A 14,639-nucleotide genomic window follows, 5' to 3' on the forward strand; every position below is an offset into this window, starting at 1 on the left:
GACTGGCTAATAATTTGTGATCCTCTTTCCTCAGCCTCCCAAGTAGCTAGGATTAGAGGCATGCACCACCATGCCTGGCTCCATTTGCAATTATCACTATTTTTTACAAAATTTTTTACTTATTCTTTTTAAATATACATGACAGTAGAATTTTTTGACATATCACACATACGTGGAGTATAACTTCCCATTCTTGTAGTTGGACATTATGTGGAGTTTCCTTGGTCATGTGTTCATATATAAACATAGGAAAGTACTGTCCCATTCATTACACTGTCTTTCCTATTCCCATCCCCTACCTTCCTTTCATTCCTCTTTGTCTAATTCAATGAACTTCTGTTCTGTTCCCCCACTTGTTGTGTGCTAGCATCTTCATATAAGAGAAAACATTCAGCCTTTGTTTTTTGGGAGACTGGCTTATTTCACTTAGCATGAAGGTCTCCATTTCTATCCATTTACTGGGAAATGCCATAATTTCATCCTTTTTATGTCTGCGTAATATTCCATTGTGTATATATACCATATTTTCTTTATCTATTCATCTGTTGAAGGGCTCCTAGTTTTGTTCCATAGCCTAGCTATTATGAATTGAGCTGCTATGAATATTGAGGTGGTTGCATCACTATAGTATATTGATTTTAAGTTCTTTGTGTATATACAAAGGAGAATGATAACTGGATCAAATGATAGTTCTCTTGCCAGTTTTCTGAGAAATCTCCATACTGCTTTCCATAGTGGTTGCACCAACTTGAAGCTCTACCAGCAATTTATGAGTGTACTTTTCCCCACAACTTCACCAACATTTATTGCTATTTATATTCTTGAGAACTGCCATTCTGACTGGAGTGAGTCTCAGTGTAGTTGTAATTTGCATTTCTCTAATTGCTAGAGATGTTGAATATTTTTCATATATTTATTGATCAATGATTGATTGTTTTTCCTCTTCTGTGAAGTGCCTGTTCAGTTCCTTTGCCCTTTTTTTATTGATTAGGTTATTTGGTTTTTGTTTGTTTGTTTGTTTTGTTTTGTTTTGTTTTGTTTTGTTTTTGGTGTTCAGTTTTTTGAGTTCTTTGTATATCCAGGATGAGGTGCAGCTAGAAAAGATTTTCTCCCATTCTGTAGGCAAACTCTTCACCTTCTTGTTATTATCACTAACTTAACAGAGTATGAAAAGTATAATTATTAGGCAAAAACATATGACAATGTTTGAGGTTCTTGATACAGACTTACTGCAATGATCTGAATTTGATTTGGCTCTCTAGATTCATGCAGAAATTTAATCTCCATTGTGATTTATTTAGAGGGTAGAAATTTAATTTGACTGAGTTATTTAGAAGTGTGCCCTTCAGGAGGTGATTAGGATTCAATAAGATCATTACAATGGAGCTCCTATGATTGACTCTTCATGGTTTTGTCTCTTGCCATGTGATGCTCACAAAAAGATTTGTAGCAGATGAGACCTCTAGACCTTGTATCTCCAGAGCCATCAGCCAAAATAAACCTCTTTTGTTTATGAAGTAGCTTGTCTCGGGTATTTTGTTAAGTGATGAAAAACAGACTAATTGTTTTTCAGAACATGTATATCAATTCATGTTCCCTTATTACTGCATTTTTTAACCAGCATTTAGTATTATCAATGAATATTTTTCATGTGAATTCCCCACACTCTTTTGTTTGTTTGCTTGCTTGCCTTTTGGGGGGTGGGGTGGGGTGTTGGTTTGCAGAGATATTATGTGTATAGAAATCAATCATTTCTGAAAAATATTTGGGAAGCTTCTTTTTTTTTCACTAACATGGAAGAAACTTAAACAGACATCCTAAAAACATTGTTTTCACACACTTTATTTAAAGTTCCCTTATTTTCTGAAATTGTGGAAAGCATTGTTATGGCTGTGTGAGAACTGTTTTAAGTTTCAACATGTTCGGTTTTAAAATCCTCATCATGAATAGCAGCATAGTTTTCCACTAAGTGGTTAAACAATGATTCATTTTAACTGATCCGATGTTACAATGATTTAACTCTGACTTCAGCATTGAGGTCTGGTAACTAGGCCTCACAGCTTATTTCTGAGGCTATGGTATCCAGCAACTGAGTCCCTGGAGATTAATGCTTTCTCTGAGGTGTCAGTGGCAAAGGTTTTCTCCCAAGCTTCTCCTTGGAAGCTTCAGTTTGAATTACCTAACTTCTCTGAGCCTCGGTTTCCATACCTTCAAAATAGGAATCATAACAGTTCCTACCTCAGAAAGTTGATGTCGATAATTAAATGAGATTGTGGTCACTTTCTCCTATCTTACCTTTTACTTATTCCTTATCTGTCTAAAGTGCTGAAAACAAGGAGTGAGTTTTTCTTTTACTACCAGGTTGGCCAATCCCAGGACCTTGGTCCAGGAAGGGTAATAGGACTCAAGATCAATCATGACATCTTGGGGCTGAGGTTATGGCTCAGTGGTGGAGCGCTCACCTAGCATGCACGAGGCCCTGGATTCCATCCTCAGCACCACATAAATGTAAAATAAAGATATTGTGTCCACTAAAATTTAAGAAGAAATATCTAATGAAAAAAATTATGACATCTTTTGGGGGAATCAACACTGAAAATATTTCAGGAACAGCAGTCACCAGGAGTCAGGGAAGGAGGGCAAGGAAAAGGATGGTTCAAGATTAGTTTCATGGTGCTGCTGTAACAAAATGTCAGAAACCGGGTTGCTCCAAATGATAGAAAATTATTTTCTCACAGTTCTAGAAACTGGGAGTCCAAAATCAAGGTGTGGATGGGGATCTGCTCCCTCTAAAACCTTTAGGGGAATTCTTAAACTCTTCTTTACTTCTGCTGGTGGCTGGTACTCCTTGGTACTCTTTGGCTCCTAGATGCATCACTACAGTCACATAGCTGTCTTCTTTTTGTGTCTTCACTATTGGCTGGTATCTAAGTCCAAACTTCTTCTTTTAAAAGGATACCAGTGATAGTGGTATCACAACATCTTTATTCTATTTGTATGTGGTGCTAAAGATAAAACCCAGCACCCCGTGCATGCCAGGGGAGCAAGCTACTGCTTGAGACACATCCCCAGTCCAACTGATGTGATTCTACATCATGTACAAACCAGAAGAATGAAAAGTAATACTCCACTTATGTATGATGTGTCCTAGTACATTCTACTATCATGTATAACTAATAAGAACTAAATAAATAAAACAATATAAAATTTCAATGATAGCATAATGCACCAGATGGTAAGTCACAGATGTAAGTGAGAAACATCATGGTATTGCTGAACAAATACATTTCCTTCAAAAACTTGAAAAAAAAAATAAAAGGATACAAGTGATATTATACGAGGGCCTACATTAATGATTAACTTAATTACCTCTGTAAAGATCCTATTTGCAGATAAGGTCACATTCTGAGAAACCTAAGGTTAGGACTTCAACACCAAAGATTAGTACTTTCAACCCCTAACAGGCTTGGAAAAAAAGCAGTTAGAACAGGCATTGTGGTGTATGCCTACCATACTAGCAACTTGGAGGCAGAGGCAGAAGGATTGCAAGTTTGTTACCTCCAGTCTCAAAATGAAAAATACAGGGCTGGGAATGTAGCTCATTGGCAAAGTGTACCCAGTTTCCATCCCCAGATCCCCAGTACCACAAACAAACTAAAAACTAACTTTCTTTCTTTCTTTCTTTCTTTCTTTCTTTCTTTCTTTCTTTCTTTCTTTCTTTCTTTCTTTCTTTCTTTTTCTTTCTTTCTTTCTTTCTTTCTTTTTCTTTCTTTCTTCCTTTTCTTTTCTTTTCTTCTTCTTCTTCTTCTTCTTCTTCTTCTTCTTCTTCTTCTTCTTCTTCTTCTTCTTTTTATTTTGCAATGCTGCAAATGATCCCAGGGCCTTGCACATGCTAAGCACCACCAATTAATTTTAATAATAGTTGGTAGATGATGTTTTCCATTTGCAAAGAAGGTCACCACAATTCCTCCCAGTCTTACAGTCACATCCCTTTGTGATGTGACTCTGCTGTTCTTCCCATCAAGAGCTGGAGTCTGTTTCCACCTCCTCTTGAATCTGACCTGATGGTGCAACTTGCTTTGACCAATAAAATGCAGTGGAAATGATGTCATAGGGTTGCTAAGCCTGGGTCTCCTGATGTCTGGTAGCTATTGGCATGGATCTCTATCAGTCCAAAGACCATTTTGTGAATGGATCTAATATGGGCTGCTGCAAAGAAAAATGGATGTGAACAGTCTGCACTACACTGCATAAGCAATGAGGTTTTCTTAAATGATGTGGCCCCAGCAGAGCCTCGGCATGCTGGAACTGTCATTGTATGAATGACCCCAGATGAGGCTGGCAGAGCTGCACATTTGGGTCCTGCCCAAACTCCTAGTTTAGAGCATCGAGGACAAGCAAAATGGTGTTGCTTCTAGCTACTAAATTTTGGAGTGATTTGTGAACCTTACAATAAGTGATTGATACAGTAGATCTGGTGTCAGAAGCTCGAGTCTTCTGTTGTTGACCATCTCAATTACCTCAACTAAATCGCTTAGTCCTATCAGCTCCTGCCTCTTTCTTTGGTGACATGTGGACATTTTACGTACCCATCATCATTGGTTCCAGATTTCAGGTTTTTAGTTTCAATAAAACTCCGCTCAAAGAGGAATAACCAAGTAAGAGGAATTTATCAGCTCAGGTAATTGAAAAGCCCAGTTGGTTCTGGCTTCAGGTATAACTTAATTCAAGGACTCCAGCAAAGATATTGGGAGTTCCTTGGCCTCCACCTCTGCTCTGTTATGCTTCCTTATGTCCATTTCATCCTCAGGCAACCTCAATGCAGCTGGGCCCCTCCCCTCTGAACTTCAAGGCTTAAGTTCATCAGCCTGGCCAACCCAAGAGGAAGTTTGACTCTCATTGTACCAAGTGGAAACAGGGCTGGTCAGGTTGGGGGGCTGAGATGCTTGCTCCCCAAAGTAAGTGAAGTAGGGAGGCAGAGAGTAAGGGGTGGGGAAAGATTGGAGGAGACTCACCAAGACCATCTTGGGATATTTGTACATAGGGAAACTGGGGTGTTATTACTAGAAGAAATGGAAGCCTGCACAGCTAGAAAATAACACATGTTCACTCTCTATGGCATTGCTGGTTGAACAGATAACAGTAATAGCTTACATTTATTAAATGTTTATTAGGTGCCTGGCACAACTTTGAGTACTTTATGTATATTAATTTCTTTTAATCCTCTCAATTTGGAAGTAGATGTTGTTATTTTTCCACTTTCCACAAAGAGGTTAAGTTGCTGTTGGTGACACTTAAATAAGCCACACCATAACCCAGCTAAGGTAGCTTGAGAACAAGTGCTTTTAACACCAGTTTATAGAGATGGTCCCTGACCTTAGGAGGGCTTGGCTTTATGATGGTGAAAAAGTGATCTGCATTCAGTACAAACCATACTTTGAATTTTGAAGTTTAAACTTTGACCGGGGCTAGCACAAGTTCTTGAGATGCTAGGCAGCAGCAGCTCTAAATTAGCCATGTGATCCTGAAGGGAACTGATACTCTACAGTTTCTGTGTTGCTAAGCTAGTATGTTCAGTAGATGTACTAAATGTGTTTTTGCCTCATGGCATCTGTGACTTACAGTGGGTAAGTCTGTAACCCCACCCTGCTGTAACCCCATATGTTAAGGAGGATCTGTACTCCCCATAGGTCGCTAGCAGGATGGTCCCAAAATTTCCCACTCCCTTATATACAATCCTCTTGTCCTAAGAGTGAGTTAATCATTCATATTGCAAAAGTGCCAGATAGTTACTCTTAACCCAATCACTCGGGTTCTCTTGCCAGCTTGGAAGAAGGAAGCTGCCATGTTGTGTGTGGAATTGAACTTGTAACAAAGAAAAACCTGGGCCAAGAGCCAGGAAGAAAATGAAGATCTCAGTTCTACAACAACAAGGAACTGAATTTTTCCAGTAACTAGAAGAGGACCCCCAGATCCTAAGGAGAGAGCCTGGCCCACACTTTGATTTCAGCCACATGATCCCCTGAGCAGAGGATCCGGCTGTGCTGTGCCCCAAACTCAGGCTTTTAAGCATTTTTTTTTAATTTTAGATGGACACAATACCTGTATTTTATTTTTAAATTCTTTGGTGTTTGTAGATGGCCATCATGCCTTTATTTTCTTTATTTTATTTGTATGTGGTGGTGCTGAGAATCAAACCCAGTGTCTCACACATGCTAGGCAAGTGCTATACCACTGAGCCACCACCCCAGCCCCAAACTCAGACTTTTAGATCTGCAAGACAAATGTGTGCCGTTTTCAGCTGCTAACTGGAGGGTAATTTGCTGTGGACTGCAGCATCTTTTCCTTGAAGCCTTCTCATCGTCCCATCAAGGAAGTGAGCTCCTCTTTCCTCGCCCATCCCCAAGACATCAGGCCAGCTCTGCTTTCTGGACTGTGCAGCAGCCACATGGGGTGGAGGCAGGGCACATTGTAATCAGGTGGGAGCATGGCAGGGTCACTGCCTGGTAATCTTGGGTAATCAGGGGGCAAGAGTATTGAAAGAGTGTCTGGGGCTGGGGATGTGGCTCAAGCAGTAGCATGCTTGCCTGGCATGCATGTGGCCCAGGTTCGATCCTCAGCACCACATACAAACAAAGATGTTGTGTCCTCCAAAAACTAAAAATAAATAAATAAATAAATATTAAAAAAATTCTCTCTCTATGTCCACAGTAACCTGGAGGCCTGGTATTTGCCCACCAAAGTCCTGCCTCCACGGGATTGGGGACCATGGGGCATCTCTCCTAAGAATGAGCCACCCATTCCCCCATAAAGGCCACCATCAGTGTTTGTATTAGTCGTCTCCCCTTGCTAGGAACTCCTTTGGCACGGACTTGGCGACTGAGTCGGTTCAGGTACACACAGGGGCTTTGTGAAGGCCATCCTTAAATAGGGGAAGGGAAAGGCAGTGGAGGGCAGCATTGAGAAACCAATTCCCAATATCATTTCTGGCCTTTTTATTTGGTGATGGAGTTAATATTCCCACTGTGATTTTCTTTTTTCTTTCTTTCTTTTTCTTTCTCTCTCTCTCTCTCTCTCTCTCTCTCTCTCTCTCTCTCTCTCTCTCCCTCTCTCGCTACCTATCTATATCTATCTCTATCTCTCTCTGATGAAGAAAGCTTGAAATCCAAAATGAAACTTGTCAGGAATGCTGCCTTGATGGGGCTTGGACCACTTTCTTCTTCCTTATTTTTATTTTATTTTATTTTATTTTTTGTGCCCGTGATGCTAGGTAAATAGTCTTTACCCTTGTCCAAGAGCTGAGGGGTGTAGGAAGGGAAGGAGCGGTGGTGGGAGGCATGGTTTGGAGAAGTGCAGCCAGAAGAGTGTACCGTGGCTTTTAGAACCAGTCAAAGTTAAAATGTCAGATTCCTGAAAGACACCGGTTTTTGGTTTTCCGAGGTTGCCGGTGGATCTCAGGGGGCGCCCCCGAGCTACGAGCTACTCATCGTGTTCCTGCCACCTCCACTGGTGGGGCTCCGCCACCTCCACACAGCGGGGATGGGGCTCCACCACCCAGGATGGGGGGCTACGACGCCCCTGGGCACCAGAAGGCGCCACCGCTCTGCTCTGCAGCTCCTTGGACGGCTGAAATCGTGTGTGTGTGTGTGTGTGTGTGTGTGTGTGTGTGTGTGTGCGCGCGCGCGCGCGCGTGGCGGGGGGTTGCCATGTGTCCAGAGTTCTCTGGGGGACTCCCATGATACCTCTGAAAGATTTCAGTGTTTGACCAGAGGGATAAAAATGCTTCTAGTTTTCGATTAGGGTCTTCTTTGTGAAATCTTAACCTAAATCCAGTTCAGGATTCAGGGTCTCTGTAGTTGAAGAGGGCTTTGAAAACAGACCCTTGCATAGGTGTTTCCCTAGGGGATTCGAATCAGCAAAGGGTGGCTTTTACTCTTTGAACAGCAGGGCTGGTGTGGAATCCACCTCCCCTTTAGTGATTCAAGTGATGGCTTTCAAAGTGCAAAGCAGAAGGATTATCAAACCTGATATTGTGCATCTTGCATTCTTCTATATCTTTGTCAAAAAATATTATAAAAACATAAATACAGAAGTCTATAATGGACCTCTATATCTCTCACTGGGCTTCCACAATTGTCAACTCAGTCTGATTTCATCTATGCCCCCTTCGCACCCCACTCCACCCTGTCCAAATATTTTTTTTTCTTTTCCTTTTTGGTGCATTATAATTATACACAACAGTGAGATTATTGTTATATATTTGTACATGCACATAATATAACAGTTAATTTGGCTAATTTCATTCCCAAGTACCTCCCGGTTTCCCCTCTCTGGTCATGTTCCTTTACTCTGCCATTCTCTACTCATTATTTTAAAGCAAATTCTACTTAAAATTCGTTTAAATATCTGGTCTGTATCTCCAGTCACAGGATGTTAAAATCATGTTACCTGGAAGGGTTAACCTTTTTGTCTCTTTTGCATTCTCCAGCTATTCAGCACAAACTCTTTTTAAAAATAGGTTTCTCTCTTGGCCTTGAGAGTGAAACTTCTTTTTCATTCCAGTGTTTTGTACTGTGATTCCTTTGCTTCCAGGTGGCTGCTGTTGGAAACACATCAGATGGACAAGCTCAGCTGTATAGCCTGATATATCAGAATTAGAAGATCCATGATTGATGTCCTGTGAATCCCAATATCCCCTTAGCCATCTCTTCCTGCATTTGCATGTTTTTGCATGCCTTAGTCCTGATGGGTATCTCTTCTGGCCTTCTTAGTAAAAGACAAAAGTAATATTTGGAAGTTGGCCATCTTACTCTCAGATACCTTGTGAGGCATCACACAGCGTCTTCCTTTCTGCCATGTCAAATGTATCCTTGGAAGACTCTTTACCCAGTCTCTAAACTAGGTCTTTTTTTGACAATGTTCATGAAATAAGTTTTTTGATATTCCCTCCTAGACAGTGTTCATGAGAGAGGACTGATGAAGCAGGAACATAAATACAAATAGGTGTTACAGGATCTTTTGAAATAGAGAGAGAGTAAGGGTCCCTGGAGGAAGAAAGGGTGTAGGAAAGGTTTGTTAGCATATTAAAGGTGCTTTCCCAAGGTGAATCTGAGAACAGGTCCCTGTTTTCACTGGACACAAATTATGTTATTTACATGAAGCTGTCCAGGAAATGCTAACAATTTAATGTAACAACACACAAAAAAAAAACTTTTAGATTTACTTTTCTTCTGAAAATCTCCTAAGATAAACATTGTGCATATGGGGTTATGATTGTGCACCAGTTCCTTGCTGTTCATGTAATGTCATTTTAAATGCCCTAATGTGATCATTATTACTTGTTCTCTTTCCCTATCTCTCCTCTCCCTTTTTTTGGCAACTTCTTACCCCCAAAAAAGAGTATAAGCATTGGAATTGATCTGACTTGGTTAAGCACTGGAGGCTAGTAGGTTGTTTTTGAAGTTAGCCTTTGACTGTGAAAGGTGATGGTGGTTGCTTTTCTTTTTTGGTAATACTATGGATTGAACCCAGGTATGCTTAACTACTGAGCCACATTCCGCCTACTTTTTTTAAATTTTGAGACAGGGTTTTGCTAAGTCACTGAGGTCTTGCTAAGTCATCAAACTTGCAATCCTCCTGCCTTAGCCTTCCAAGGCCCCAGGATTATAAACATGCACCACCACTCTGTGTGGTGGTGGTTTTTAATCTAATCTCCATCCAGTGATTTGCTAGCAGTATGTGGGGCTATGCGTGTTGTTTTAAAGCAGGTTGAAGATTGTGAGTGTGTATTTGGAATCTGGAGATTAGAAGTTACGATTGACCCTTTATCCTGGGGCACAAATTTCTTGAGGTCATGTTTTATAATGGGAAAAACTGAGAACATTTGAAGTCCCTCAATAGTATTTTATGTCTTTCAGTAAGTCCTTGGTACACCTTGGTTACAGGTTGGCTGCTATCAGATGATGAGTGAGAATCCCTTGCGCTGTGTTCTTGGCTGCACCTGTGTAGGGAATAAAATCTAATAATGTAGTGGAAGCCAAGAAAGAGGGTCCCAATTCTGAATTCTCCACAAAGGCTCAATCTGGGTCAAGCCAGCAGTCACTGCTGAGGTAGAGGGAGGGGCTGAGGCAAGTGAGAAATGTTCCGAGACTGTGAAATCTTCTTGTGGAATTTGGCAACTGTCACTGAATATATGTCCCAGAACAATGTAGCCTGGACACATATTAGGCCAAAGTTGTCTTTGCATGCTTTTGGCCCTTGGTAAGTATTTGCAAAGGATTAACACACCAAGTACCTCTATTTCCCTGTCTGAGGAATGGGGGCGACCTTCTTGCCTGCAAAGAACCAAATAAGTTCAGTGACTATGAGAATGTTCTTAGCATTTAGGAAAAACGATGATCAGCTACCGATTTTGTTTTGACTTATTTTAATGCTGTTTATATTAAATTGTAACAAACAAAACAAAACAATTGTGATCCCAGGGCTGGGGGCTTGGCTCAGTGGTAGAGTTGCTTAGCATGAGGCCCCGTGTTTGATCCCCAGTACCACAGGCATGCACGTGTGCACACAGTCGTTCTAAAAATGATGTGTTTCATTATTCTGTGTTTACTTCCCCTTGTTCTCCCCCCACACAATTCTCCTGTCTCAATTTCCAGAGACAAAGAATTTTTAATATCTTAGAAAAATAAAAATCTGGAAGTAACTCTGGTGAATTTCACTTGGAGGGAAGTCCATGACGCCAGGAGTGTCTAGCAGGTGATTCACACTTGATCTCTATTCTGAGAAGGATGACCAGCTCTGTAAGCAGTGGATGTGCAGGATTGGTGGGTTTAGCTAGAGGATGCCATGAACAATGTCCTCCTTTAGGGACACCTGTAATTGGAGGGGCCATTTTACTTGGTGTCATATGTAACAAAATGTTTAGTGTTTCAGACAGAAGAAAAAATCAACAGGAAATAGCTTACCAGGTCTGTGTGGGCTCATGGTTTTAATGGGCACTTGATATGACTAATATTTTAAAAACATTTTAACAAGTGCTCTTTATACTGGGTAATGAGAGCATCAGTTTCTCTCTATGCATTGCACTTTTTTGGAAGCTCGAATTGGGTGGTGTTTCTATTATCCTTGGGGTTGGTCCTGTTGGAGGCGATTCACACCATAAATGAGAACTTTGGTATGTGTCGGCCAGTTTAGGAGCATCTTGGCCAGCACAGAGCAAGAAGAAATCCTGTAGTAGATTGGAACTTGTTAATGCATTTAACTTTTTCTAAATCAGGTTCCCAAGGAGAGTTGTATGGATTATTGGAGGACTAAGAACTTGGGCATTTGGAACCAGCTTGCTTCTGTCCTAACTAGCTCTGCCACCTTAGACAAGTTACTTAACATCTCTGTGCCCCTCTTTTTTGTTTTCCACTTTGTGAAATAAGATGGTGATCATATCCTGACTCCTCAGATCATTATGCGACTTGAATGAAAATGCATGTTAAAGACTTATCATTCATATGTATCATCCTTATCATTACATGATAAATAGTGAGTCTCAATACATTCACCATTTTCATGGGTATGAAAGAGATTTGGATAGGAGTGTATGGAAAGAGAAGAACGGAGTCAAACACCACGTAGGTATAAACATTTTTGTTTGTTTGTTTGTTTTGGGTTTTTTTTTTATTTGTATAATGGACATATGATGAGTTTTTGTGCTTGGCCTTGCTAGTGGGGTTGGAGAAGAAGGACTGGCTGGAGATCATCCCAGGTCAAATGAGTATAGCTGTTAAATTTTGAGGTTGAAGAGATGAGATCATCTCTATGAGGTGTAAGGTACTGCCTCATCCCTCCTCATCCTCATTCTGTTTCCAATGGGAAAAATGCTTCCTGAAGGCTGAAAATACTTCATGTGCATCTCCCAGGTCCCCTGCAGGAAGAATGCCTTGGTGCTGGCTCCTCTTCTGTGGACCTGTGCTCTTTTGGGGGCATTCTGGGGCTTTAATTTGGCAACACTGATGGGAAGCAAACAGTACTATTGACTGGCTGCTCTCCCTTTGCACCTGAGTGACCCTGGAACAACACATAGTGTCCCTGTCTCCCTGTTTTCACAGATCCAGACCTGCCAAAGGGACAAGAGGGAACCCCCAGACCCAGGCGTGGCCTCTGTCCTCTAATCATTTTTTTTCCTTTAAACCAAAATTAGCCTGATGGTTTTCTGGCCAAACAACAAAATGTGATTTTAAACAACTTGGTTTAGCTCTTCTTGGGGCATAGCAAAGTGACACAGTTGGCTACTGAAATCTAGCAACTGAAAAGGGAGGAATGAAAGCATAGTTAATGGAATATGTAACACTTCCATGGAAGAAAATAGGACAACTGGTCTTATTTTGGGGTCTGTGACACTATCTTTCTAACAAGGTGAGTGAGGAGCAGTTGTTGTATAATGCAGGAGGTTTGCTTTTGAGGAATTCATATCAGTTACTCTGTGAATCAAAGAGCTGAATTCTCATGCTGCTGCTGCCTCCCAAATTCCTCAGAGCACTTCAATCAGATAAACTCTTTAATTTGGAATAATTGGGTATGGGGGTGCAGCCAGAAGCCATTTACCAAGCAGAGTCTCCATGAGTAGGAACATGCTGTTGATGTCAAGATTGTTTTTAAAAATTTTTCAAAATTCTTAGGAGGGTCTGTTATGTATTAATAGTCCTGTCCATTTAAAAAAATAATACCCCTTAGCTGGGTGCACACCTATAATCCTAGCGGCTTGGGAGGCTGAGGCAGGAGGATTAAGAGTTCAAAGCAACTTAGGGAGGCCCTAAGTAACTCAGTGAGACCCTGTTTCTAAATAAAACATAAAAAGAACTGGGGGTGTGGCTCAGTGGTTAAGCACCCCTGAGATCATTCCTCGGTACCAAAAATAAATATATAAATAAATAATAATACCCCTTTTTCTGAAGTGTTGCCATTTGGGGACTGTGGAGGCTCAGGGCTGGTGGCTGTTCTTTGTGCTGTCACTGGGTGGCAACACTGCCTTCTGGAAGTGACCCAACGTCTCTTGGAAGTGGGATTGGGTGGTGCTGAGGGTCTGGGAATTCCAGGTATATATACATTTTTTTTAAGAATTTAAGGAAAGAATATATTTGGACAACATAAACAAACAAAAAAGGAATTACATAAGAAAAAATAATGTAACAATTTTTGTAAGTACCTAACATGAGCATGCGCTTAACATCTAAAAACAAAAGGTAACATTGATACATTGGATATATATATATCACCAATGTCACTAACTCTTCACAACCCACTCCCACCTTCCCACCTTCCCCCTAAGCTAAAACTACTCCGCTGATATATAAGATATGATTTTAATTTGTGACTTACTGGCAAATTATAGGCACTAAGTAGCTCTGATCTGCACAGTAAAAACAACATGCTATCTCATCCAAATGCTCAATTATGCATTCTAGGTAGAATTTCATTATTGTTCTAAAACTCAACGCATTTGCATACACTGGCCATCCCCACCCCAACTTGATTCAACACTGAATCTTTCTGCTGTTTTTAAAATAAAAGCTGAGTCAAATTATTATGAACAACAACCCATGAATCATTTATATAATACAGTGATTGCATTTTTCTTGAGCACTAAAAAGTACTTAAAATAAAACTTCTTACTTCCGCTTTTGCACTCCTCCAAATTGAAGGGTCAAAATACTTGGATTTTGTAATTAGAAAAAGGAAAAAAAATCTACCTTCCAGAGCTGAACCTTTTTCATAGTAATTGAACCCAGAAAAACAGATTCTGTCTGTTATTAACCCTTGAAAATAAGGGCTTATGCTAGAAGCACTGAAAGACCCTTAAATCTCATAGATACTAGCTGATACCACTCTAATTCATAACCACTACTTTATAGCTTATATATTGAAGAGTAAATTCATGCTCACTTTGTTGATTAAAAAATAGTCTTTGGAAACCATTATTACTCCTGTAGACACATACTCTAGTTATATCTCTTCCTGTAAAAATAAAGGTATAATCATGATTATCTCTACTATTTTGCTAAATTCAACAACCAATATACATTTATTAATTTTATCACTTTACCAGCTAACTCATGACCTTATACTAGTCCACATACTACCTAGAGGTTTAATTTTCAGCATGTGAAAGTAGGAGCAAGTTTTGTTAAGAACAATCCTGTAGGAGCTGAGGATGTAGCTCAAGCACTTGCCTAGCACAAGCAAGGCCTCAGATTCGAGTCCCAGCACTTGGGGTGGGGTGGGTGGAGGTGTGGCTTCGGGAGGGTTGTCTACTCTGTTTACAAGAACAATTTTATAGAAAATATTTTAATCTAGTCTTCAATGTACTCATTATAAATGAGAACTGAAGTACCAGAGTTTACTTCCAAAACTAAGGCGAGTATAAATTTCCAAAGTTGAAGGAAGGTGAGTTGCTGTAAAGCTCACTCTGTCACGTACATCATAAACCTACTCAGTGGTTTCTAAGACTCAAACTTGTACAAGGGAGAAAATAAAACCATTTCTAGTCTGCTCCTTTCTAATTCATCAGGTATTTATCATGTGCCCAGAGAGCAAAGAGTATTCCTTTAGGCACTATCCTTAGTAATAGCCCTTTTAGAAGACAAAACTAT

This window comes from Callospermophilus lateralis, unplaced genomic scaffold (genome assembly GCF_048772815.1).
Source record: "Callospermophilus lateralis isolate mCalLat2 unplaced genomic scaffold, mCalLat2.hap1 Scaffold_89, whole genome shotgun sequence".
Taxonomy (NCBI): Eukaryota; Metazoa; Chordata; class Mammalia; order Rodentia; family Sciuridae; genus Callospermophilus; species Callospermophilus lateralis.